This window comes from Prunus avium, chromosome 6 (assembly GCF_965620075.1).
Source record: "Prunus avium chromosome 6, drPruAviu1.hap1.1, whole genome shotgun sequence".
Classification (NCBI taxonomy): Eukaryota; Viridiplantae; Streptophyta; class Magnoliopsida; order Rosales; family Rosaceae; genus Prunus; species Prunus avium.
This window is the reverse complement of record NC_142289.1, coordinates 30380862-30392463: the sequence shown is the minus strand read 5'-3', so window position 1 is coordinate 30392463 and position 11602 is coordinate 30380862. Positions and strand designations below refer to the sequence as shown.

Genomic DNA, 11602 nt, shown 5'->3' with positions numbered 1-11602 from the left:
GGTGTAAAGGGGATGTAAAAGTGGCTTTACACCCCCGAAAATACACCCCCCCCATTGTGGATGCTCTAATATTTGAATTATTAAGCTCTTAAGTTTTATTATTGTGTAAAAAGACAGAAAAAGTCATCCAACTTAATACTTAACCCTAGTACATTTATAAACACAACCCACCACTCTTCATATTAAGTTTTAGAAAAATACAAACTCTTCTACACCTTTATTTTATCAAACAAGTAAAGTATGACCAACACCCTCTTTTCCCATTTTGAAATTTTGAATTGGAATATGAAATTCTATTATATAAATTCCAAGCAGCAGAGGATCTCAATATTACATGGCATGGATGCCAAATGTCATTTATCGAAGAAAACATAAGAAAGTCTTAAGTGAGGCAGTCACATGAAACGGCTCACTTAGAAGGGGTGGGACCCACAAGAGGAAGAGTCCACCCGTAATTTTCTTTAGTGTCGAAACTACCCTTGACATCACGATGTCTTTCATCATTTATGAGATTTTTATTTTTGAGATTGCAGTCCTCTACTTTTTGTTTATTTTCATTTGCAACTGATTCACTTGTAACTTACGTTTTTTCTATACTTTTTCTTCAAGCAAAATGCATATAAATTTTATTATAATATTTTTTTTCTTCTAATGATAATTGTAAAATGCAATAATTAGGGTATTATGTTTTTTCACATACATGAATCTATGAGTACATCTCTCTCCTTGTCAATTTTTTTTTTTTTATGGCTAATACATCCCATATATAAAATTTAAGTAAAACTATAAAAGAAAGCAATTTGGTTAATCGTAATCATTCAATTACGTCAAGAGGGTTGTTTTATACTATACTTGTTGCGGTCAAAGAGTTTGACGATTTTAATTAGCTACCTTAAATAAGAGCATGAGAAGAAAAAAAAGAAAGGACTTTAACACCATCCAATTTTCCATCCATTATTAAGGGTATTTTAGTCTTTCCATTTTCAAGAAAAAAGAAAAAAGAAAAAATAGACCTTTCTCCCCCACCCGCCCCTAAAACACATCGAATAGAACTCCCTCCCTCCTCACCGTCAGAAAACATCCCCTTCTTTCTTTCTCTAACTTTCCCTCTTTACTGCACACAAAATTTGAAATTACAAGGAATGAAATCTATAGTTAGCTGCTGGACTTTTATTTCCATCTTATTTGCGTTTTGATGAATTCAGACTTCCCGCCCTCAAGTGATTAATTTACCATCTCTAATATATTGCATATGGATTTCATTTCGTATTGAATGTGTTTTAGGGGCGGGTGAGAGAGGAGGGGTGAGAGGGGGGTCCTATTCGATGTGTTTTAGGGGCGGGTGGGGGAGAAAGGGAGACAAAGGTCTTTTTTTTCTTTTTTTCTTTTTCCTTAAAAATGAAAAGACTAAAATACCCTTAAAAATGAATGGAAAATTGGATGGTGTTAAAGTCATATGACAAATCATGGATTTTGAAAAATTAAAGTGACATTTCTCTTAAATTTTTCTTTAAGGTGTCAAATTGAAATCGATGTCCTAAAAAAAAAATTATGGTACTTTTAGGCTTTATTCATTCTTTTATTAGTAGCTCCTAAAAAAAACGATTACTAAAAATTATATGACATATTAGTAACTCATGCTTTAATCTCTCAAATAATTAGTAAGTATGACCAACATCTATATAAACCCAATGTTTTAAAACATTAAGGCATAAGCTTTTTGGGATTTTTTAAAAAATTATTAAATTATAAGTATATAAACATATATTCCGTAACATGAGTATACATATTTTCTTTGATGCGGACATACAGACGTTACCGTGCGGACGTTATGTATTCTCTACTACCTCTCCATGTTTACAATGGTTTTCATAAGGGAATAACGTCCAGACGTTTGCATAAGAGAAGAAATGATATATATATATATATATATATATATATATATATATATATATGTAAAATTATAAAGGCTTATTAGTTAAAATGCCCCCTGAAACTTGGGTCAAATCTCACTTTGCACCCTGAAATTGAAAGTGACCCATATACCCCCTTTGTCCGTGGTTTCACGTTTCACTTTGCCCCTTGCCGTCAACTTCGTTCCAAACTTTGTCAAATTTGCTGATGTGGCAGGAGTAATTTCATCTTTTCATCTTTTCCCATTAATATGAGAGGGTGACTTGGCAAATTGTGTAGCCCACCCTTATTAATAAAAAAGAAAAGAAAAATTCAAAAACCAGAAAAACAAAAATAACCTTCTTCCCCGCAGCCCATCATCTCTGATCTCTCAACTTTACCAAATCAACCCACACCCATTCCCATCCAGCCACCACAAACCCAAAATCATCTTCTTTGAACTCTCATAAAGTGGAAATCATCAGTCCCAGTCTTTCTCCTCTATACTCTTTGTCTTTTTCACTCCTAGGGGCATTTTCTTTCGCTCTCTCAGCTTTTGCCTCTAACTCTCTCTCTCTCTCTCTCTCTCTCTCTCTCTCTCTCTCTCTCTCTCCGCCGACAGCACCAAAGGTCCCGTTCTTTCATTTTTTTTTCAGCTTGGTCCAAATATGTTGGCTCCCATCCACCTATGGTTCTATTATGTGCAATTAGGGTTGGGGATTTCTTAGGGTTGTGTTATTTGGAGTGAGGAATAAGTTGGGGTTGGTGGATGAATGTGCTGGAGGTGGTTGGGTGGGGAGGTGGCTGGTGGTTGTGTGGTGGTAGCATTGGTAGGGTTTGTTCGAGGGGAGCAACTATGGGGGTGGGGTGGTTTTCGTGGGCTGAGAGAGATGGGAGGATTGTTGAAGTGCGTTGATGTGGTAGGTGGGCTGAGGTCGTGGTGGAGTGCAGGGAGGTGGAGAGGTGGTCGTGACATTGAAGCGGGGTTGGGTAGAGATGGCTGTTGAGGGTGGGGCACGAGGTTGTTGGGCAGAGGATGAGCCTTCTGGTTTTTTTTTTTAATTTTTAATGTTTAAATTAATTTTATTGAATTTGAATTGTTTAAGAGGATTTTTCCATTTTTTATAATGTTTCTATGCTTACATGGAATCCACATAAGCCTAAGGGAGGTGGAGGTTGAGGTGGGCTTCACAATTTGCCAAGTCACCCACTCATATTAGTGGGAAAATAGCCTGCTAGGACGAAATGACGAAATGACCCCTGCCACATCAACAATTTTGACGAAGTTTGGAACGAAGTTGATGGCATGGGGCAAAGTGAAACGTCAGTTAAAGTGGGTATATGGGTCACTTTCAATTTCAAGGTGCAAAGTGAGATTTGACCAAGTTTCAAGAGCCATTTTAACTAATAAGCGAATTATAAATGTAGTATACCATTATTGGGCTTTCTTTCTTGGTTCTTTATATTTTCTTAATATAGCTTGTTTCAGCACTTAGGCTTAGGCCTCACATGCCATGTTTAAAAGAAAAGTCCCATTTTGCGTAAAAGACATCATTTCAAACTTTTAAAGACTTTTATAGAGTTTAAAAGTTTGGAAGTATCCAATTTAGGAGGGGTGTATCCAATCCATACTTATAAATACTTTTTTAAGCGAGTAACTTTCCTACCATTAACATATTTTTAAACACTTTCATAGAGTTGATAAAAGTCACTAATAAATTGGTAAAACTTTTGTTATGAAGAATTAGCCTTAAAAGTATACGAAACCAATTCATTTAATAAGCTCTTTAAAAGTTATTAACTTTTTGGATACCCCACAGATCTATGATTTGTTTTGGTCCAAATTACAAAAGACCCCCCAAGCTATGGGGTCATTTGCAAGTTCATACCCATAGTTTGAGGGTCTTTCGTAGTTTGTCAATTTTTTAAAATTTACAAAACATGTTTTAGGCCAACGACGTCGTTAGTTATATTAAAAGTTAGGTCAACTCATCTTCTTTTTCCCGCGCTTGCACAGCGCCGATCTCGCTTCTCCTTCTTCCTCTCTCTCTGTCTCGATCTCTCTCCCTCTTCACACGCACCGCCCAGCGCCTCAACTGCGCGTCGACGCCTCTAATGCGCCTCAACAGAAAACCGCGCGGCCAGAGACGCTTCGCTGCATTTCACGAACTTGTTCGCCTTTTAAAACACTGTATAAACCTATGCTATTTCTAATTTTTCTTCAATCAAAATCAATGGTATGTTGTTTTTAACTTTATATGTGCGTTTTTGTGGTACAGGACTTGGATAAAAGTCCGTTGTGACTACAATATGGTGGTGATTGTGGATGAAGCTGACTCAGTGCCAACGGTGGTGAGTTCTGAAAATTTGCTTGCTTGATGTTCATGAGATATTGGTTCTGAAATTTTTTGTGATTATAGATAGGCTTGCTGTTGTTTATAGATAGGTTCTCCAGTTTATGAGATATTGGTTTAGGCTTGATGATTGTGCTAAATCTGCTGGGAATTTTATATAGATGGGGGTGCACCAGGGGGTGGAAGAAGGTCTTGCTTCTAATGAGCCACCAATATGAACTCAGATGCATGCTTTTGAATGTTTAGTATGCTGGCAGTCTTTGATGGAATGGAATAATAGAATGTTAATATGTTAGCATGATTTCTGTTACAGCAGGTGGGAAAAAATGTATTTAAATATGTTCATTATGCTGCAAATTACGCAGTCTTTGATGGAATGATACAATGATAGAATGTTAGCAATGATTATGTAAGAGCATGTTGAAAAATGCATGGTTTTGAGTTAGGCACAAACCGGCCTAACCAAACCGAACCACACCGATTACCAATGGTTTGGATTGGTTCCGTTTCCCTTATAGTTTTAGGCAAAACTGAACCAACGGATAGTTTTGGTAGAACAATGAAGCCGGTTCTGTTTTGTTTCCTTTATTGAATTGCACCATGCTGTGGATGCTCAGCTGCATTCTTCGCCTCGCACTGAAATAAAGGAGCTAACCTTTTGTGATTATAGGATATATCAGATAGTGGAGGATATGACTCGGATAATTATCCAGCAATCAGAGACCCAGACTCAGAAGATGAAGAGAGTGGTTCCTCTGGAAATGAGGTTAGAGTTGTGGAAATATGAAAAAATGTTTAAAGATGTAAAGATGTGACTTACTTTTCCATGCCATTGCCATGTGTTCTCTTTTTTTTATTTCAACTATTATACAGCTACACCTAGCCTATAGGTCAGACACTATATAATTTTCATGATTTGGTAGAACAATGAAGCCGGTTTGGTTCCACAAGTTTACTGTTTTGTCAGTGTGTTAATATTGTTAGCTATAACCATGGCAGGGCGTTCTTAACTCAAGCAACAAGGATCACTTGGCCAATGATCATGGTAATGATGAGGAAAGTGATAGTTCTGAACTTCATGAAGGAGTTGAGGAGAGTGATTCATCTGAAGATGAGGTCTCTTTTCTTTTCGTCTTAAGCAAATTAAATGTGATTTTATATAGTATAGTTACCTGAATGCACTTAAGTGCCTTTCCTCAACTTTTTTCTGTTTTTAATAGGTGGTTCCTCGAAATACAACTGGTGATGTCCCCTTGGAGTGGTATCGGGATGAGAAACATATTGGTATGACATTACAGGGAAGAGGATAAAGAAGAAGGAAAAAGAAGATAAATTGCAATCCTTTCTTGCTAGTGCTTACCATTCAAAGAACTGGTACGCTTTTATTTCTAATATGCTGATAGCCATCAATTATAGGATGTTAATACACTGGCGCGTAGATAAGCAACCCGGTCTTCCTTCTCCTCTGAACCAAATCACAAGTATTGACCTCCCATGGGCAATTATCTAGACTACGACTTGTTCCTTGGGAGTTGCTTCAGCCTTCCAAATCATTGTGGGAGGAATCAAAACAAGAAAGAGTGGAATTATCAATCCTCTATCTTGTATATTTTTGCAATAATTTTATTGTCAACCTTTTCTTCTTTTCATTTTGTTTTGAAGGTATAAATAAGTGTATATTTTTTACTCTGGTTTTGTTACTTTTTCAGGCGCAAAATTTATGATGATTATACTGATGAAGATGTAGAACTGTCGAAAGAAGATATCAAATCTATAAGTAGATTGCTCGAAGGAAAGGCTCCCCATGGTGACTTTGATCCTTATGCGGTCTGTAGATCAAATTCATCCAATTCTAATATTTATGATATTCTTATTGATCATATGACTGTAGTACATGGCTATTTATGAGAACTTTCTTACAAATGAATTCCTCATTTTAAGTTGAAGTGAAATTCCCCATGTTTCAATTGCAGCCATATGTTGATTGGTTTAAATGGGATGGCTCCAAGCATCCACTGTCAAATGCACCTGATCCCAAGAGACGATTTATTCCCTTCAAAATCTGAAAGTAAACTGGTAAGGCATGCTTAATGTATTACTCCTGTTGGGTGTTTTCTTTCTTTTTCCTTTCTTCTGTAGTTTTATTTTCTTTTCAACGCAGCTTCAGAGTTAAACAAGTGCACTTCTTCGGATGAATCTACAGGTGTTAAGATCAAGTTGGCCATTCGCAAGGGTTTGATTAAGCCTAAAAAGTCCAAAGAGGTGGAGGAAGAAGAAGAAAGTGTTTATCCCTTGTGGGGAGATGACTCTAATTCAACGGAAAAGAATGACCATCTATCTTACATTCCTGCACCAAATCTAAAATTGCCTGGTAATAATTTTCATCCATATTCTGAGGATTGTGAAAAGTCAGATGTAGAGCAATTCCTTTTTTTGGCATGAAGTATCTTGAGACTTGATGGAAAGCTTAAAATTGTTGTTTGCTTTTAGGCCATGAGGAGTTCTTCAATCCTTCTTTAGAATACATCCCAACACAAGAAGAGATCAATTCTTATCAGTTAATGTACGAGGAAGACCGTCCTAAATTTATACCTAAAAGCTAATATTCAATGTGACTTGAAATTTGGACTAATCGTAATTTGCTACTCTTTCTGATATTACAGCATCTAACAAGCACATTATTATCATATTCGTTAGGTTTACATCTATGAGAAGCATCCCTGCATATGAGAATGCTTTTAAGGAATGCTTTGAAAGATGTTTGGATCTATTTGTGCCCCCGAGTCCCGAAAAAACGTGTAAGTGAAAAATCCTGATTGGGGAAAAGATTCCGTAGTGATTATTTGTTCAGATTTTGATGGTTTTGCAAGATATTTCAATTTGTACAATCTACTTATAGTCATTTGAGGACAAGGATCAAATTATTCAAAGTATATCCTTTTATGTTCCAGCTTAATATCGATCCTGAGTCTATGAAGCCCAAGCTACCAAACCGAAGTGATCTTAAGCCTTACCCTGTATCATGTTATCTTGAGTATAGAGGTCACGAAGATGCAGTTACATCAGTTTCTGTAGAAGCTTCAGGGCAGTGGATTGCATCAGGTGTGGATGACATTCTTAATTCTTTGTTACATTCAGTAACGTAATTGAAGTCGGCAGGTCTCATCATCTGTTCTTCTTACAGGTTCGTTGGATGGAACTGTGCTTATTTGGGAGGTTGAAACTGGTAGATGTCTAAAACACTACAAGATTGGTGAAGCCGTCAAATATGTAGCGTGGAATCCTAATCCCGAGCATTCTATACCGGCTGTCTCTGCGTAAGGCTGCATTTACTTTTGTATTTATTTTTCATTTACATTTGTTTCACTGGGGATCCTGACACCTAACTGCAAATTAATCACTGGTAAATTGTAGGGGCCAAGACGTACTTATTTTGAACACTGGTCATGGAAATGACGAAGTACAGAAAAGGACTAAAGAACTTCTCCCTGTTGAGATGCCTGTGATGACTATGGTCAGTGTGAGATTGTCATAGTTTTCAATATCATATATCAAATGAATGGTTTCTAACCTTTGCGAAACATGTTTTTCTTACATAGGCTAAGCTGGCTTCAAGATGATAAACTTGAGGGAATCAGGTTAAGACACTCTAAGGTACATTAGCCTTTTCCTTCACCAATTTATTTGTGGTTGTGCAAGTTAAGCTGAAGTCAAGATTAGAAGGTTGGTCTTTCTATGAAGAATCTTAACTGCTTTCTTTGTTGGGCTTCTGCAGACTGTGGCTTCAGTAGAATGGCATCGTAAAGGAGACTATCTTTCGACAGTGGTGCCAACGGATATCCTTTTTGCATATATATACACATATTTTTATATTATATGGCATGACACAGATGGGTTCGGGTATGTGTTTTTATTTCTTAGACGTGTATGGTTAATGCGTATATTTGTTGTTTGCGAATGAGTTATTATTAAATTTCTGATAACAAAACCAAGTTATATCAAATAAGTCATCTCCCTGAATTTTCTTGACTTGGCTTTACGTGAATCAAGAGCTATTTTTATACACAAGCTCTCTAAGAAGTTTACCCAGACACCTTCATTCAAGTTGCAAGGGATTCAGTTACTTCAGTTTTCCATCCTACACGTTCCTTCTTCTTTATTTCAACAAAGAAGATAATTCGTGTTAATGATCTTGTGAAAGAGGGAAAGCTCGTCCAAAAACTTGAGATCGGACTATGTGAAGTCTCCTCTATTGCAGTTCATCCTTCTGGTAGTTCTTTTTATTTAATTTTCATTCATTAAATTTTTGCTAGCTGTATACAACTGTATGGATTGAGTCCATTCATTATTCTCTTCGTCGTAACAGTTGTGGGTGAACTGTACTCTGATTTATCTGGGCTGTACTGTTTATGCAGGTGATCATATAATTGTGGGGAGCGGAGAAGGAAAACTATGTTGGTTCGACATGGACCTTTCATCTAAACCTTACAAAACTCTCAAGTATGTCACACATTTATTTTTCAAATAATAATGCAAAACAAAACAAATAATGATGCAAGACACTGGTTCACTTTAAATTTTGCAATCTCTGAAATGGTCTGCGTAATGCGTAGATTTCTGGAAGATGTTATCTAATAGATAGGTTTAATCAGCTAAATGACCAATCATTAACAATTAGACAAACAGCAAACCAAATATAACACATCAAATTCTATTTGCTTGATTTTTGGACATATAATTGTTTTCTTCTGACATGGTGAAAATTTATCAGGTTGCATCAGAAGGACATCAACAATGTGTGTTTCCATCGCTCGTACACCCTGTTTGCAACATGCTCTGATGATTGCACTGCATATGTTTTTCATGGCATGGTTTATTCAGATCTTAACCAGAACCCTCTTATTGTTCCATTGGAAATACTCCAAGGTCATTCAAGCACAAATGGGAGAGGTGCGCCCTATAGCTTTCTTCAGTTTGTATTCTGTTGGGTGGTTTAACAAGATGAAGAAAAAAAAAATGCTGCTAGTGCATGAGTAAAAAGTTTACTGAATTCTGGGCATTATATTAAACATACTTTCACCGGCTTGAATGTTTTTGAACGTATGATATGTTCAAGGTCCCTTCTCTACAATGGGGATTTAATAAGATGCGACTAGGAGTTAGTGAATAGAACTTGCAGAGTTGCAGGCCAAATTTATAGTGAACTCAGTTTCTGAGTGTAATTCAAACTTGAAAATGAAAGCTAAATCTTATATTGACTGCGGTTGTATGCAGGTGTAATGGACTGTAAATTCCATCCAAGGCAGCCATGGTTATTCACTGCTGGTGCGGACTCGGTGGTTAGACTTTATTGCCATTGAGAGGAAACGAAAGGAAACGCCTATACCGGATCATACTGCAAGCTATGGATCTCACTAGTCCGGTCAGAATTTTCCGTGCTCTAAATGTCTAGTTAAATTGTTGTATGTCTCATGTGTTTACTGAAATGGTCCAATCAATTTTGAGAGTATACAACCATTTATTTTCTGTTATGAGGATCCAATGGAGGAGGCAGCACATACAGACCACCTTCTGGTTTCAAGTTTGCTTTTTAAAGAATCCAATCATGTCGAGAGAGGGAGAGTTTGTAGGAGAGAGAATGGTGAGAGGGAAGCGTTTTCCTTTTGTGTAAGAACCGATAAGAGTTTTTTCTGTGAAGAAGAAGAACACATCACATCTAAGGGGATAGATAGACCAAAATTGAATAATTTGCAGTAAATAGTTTTTGTACCTTTAGCAGTATGAAGATGGAAGATACAGATTGTTGTGAGAAGAAATAGAATGAAAGATAGAAAGTATTTTAATTGAAATTTATATATGCAAGACCAAGAGTTTAGAGATATGGGGTATATTCCATCTGAAGAGCTGTTCATATTAAAATTAAAGAGAGCTAATTAAAAGTCTAAACGACTAATAAAAACCAGCATAAATAATTAATACATTGCTTTGAAAAATAAAATTACAGCATCTGCAAAACTTCATGTGCATCAAAGTTGCACCAGCTGCCTGCTGACTTCTGCTACATTAATATAAATATGAAAGAAAAGAAGCAAATACTGAAAAAACCAAAAGCTTTGATACTTACTAACAGATATATATATTAACTGAACCCCACATAATGATGCAGAGAAATTCCCAGTTGGGTAAAATGCCAAAGGTTTGAAATTGCCCTGTGCAGGAGAAATTAACAGCTAGCTAGTTAGACCCTTTGAGAGCAGAAAAACTTGTGTGAAACAGGGATAGCATTGTTTTCCTCTCCCTGGCCAATCACGATATGCAAAGTGGAAAAGTTATCACACGTGACGTATCGTGATTGGTTGGGGATAGCAAAACAGTACTATACCCATTCCACACAAGTGTTTCTCCTTTGAGAGAGGCTGCTGCAGACCAAGCTCAACTTCTCCCATTACAGAAAATCATTACTCTTCCGCTGGAGAGCCACCTCCCACCACCAACCCACATGGTGGGGGTGGCACCACTACTAGTACTAGGGCACTTAGGTGTACCAAAAACTCAACTATATATTTCATCTTAGGGACTGTCAAATATTGTTGCTGTGGTTGTGAAAGAGCACAAGAGAGGAAGGTCTCATTTTATACGCAGAGATGGGAATGCAAAAAGTGAATGAGAACTGTTGATTGTTGAGCAACGTGGGTTCCTTGAGGATCTTCCAAAGCATATGCGGCGACCAACTCAGATGCTATCATCACTTTCTCAGTCCTTTTCCTTCTCATTTCCTTTTCATCTTTTGCCGCCAGCCACCTATTTTTTAATACATAGTAAAATGCTAGACACTAACCCATTTTCGGACACCAGCTGATATAATAATGTTTAATTTACTCTAAATAAATAAAGTTCAGAATAGACTCAGAAAGAAAATAATTGAAACACCGACACATTAGTTGGTATCCAAAAATTAGTGTAATAAATTGGCGTCACTCTAAAATATATATATATATATATATATATATATATATATATATATATAATTATATGATCTCTCTGAAAAAAAGCATTTTATCATTGCACCCTATAGTTGAGTAACAAGCATCTGGTTATTGGTGTCAGTCCATTGCAATTTGTCTCCATTTTAAGTCAATGAGCATATAAATAAAATAGGTAAAAAGTGTTCGAGTAAAGGTTTCTGCCCCCACGTGCCCATTGTGATTGCTAAATTCATGTGTATGTGGGATCTTGAGACGTCATTGATGAAAAAAAATTAAATAAAGTTTTCAAATTCATGAGAAAGTCACCCAATTTTTTGTTAGGTCAGGCTGATCACGCAGTCTTTTCTTTTGTGTGGGAGGGAAAATTGC

General features: G+C 36.6%; 1 pseudogene across 1 annotated transcript; it reads left to right on the top strand.

The window, feature by feature from the left end:
- The first annotated feature begins 2223 nt into the window (after positions 1 to 2223).
- Positions 2224 to 9778, top strand: LOC110755285 (ribosome biogenesis protein BOP1 homolog; annotated as a pseudogene). Its single transcript, XR_015836507.1, has 19 exons — positions 2224 to 4084; positions 4173 to 4245; positions 4918 to 5013; positions 5247 to 5363; positions 5468 to 5621; positions 5957 to 6074; positions 6221 to 6323; positions 6451 to 6618; positions 6738 to 6810; positions 6945 to 7045; positions 7199 to 7349; positions 7432 to 7564; positions 7662 to 7775; positions 7847 to 7901; positions 8023 to 8083; positions 8288 to 8517; positions 8663 to 8747; positions 9019 to 9197; positions 9522 to 9778. The product of XR_015836507.1 is annotated as a ribosome biogenesis protein BOP1 homolog (transcript).
- Positions 9779 to 11602: the final 1824 nt, after the last annotated feature.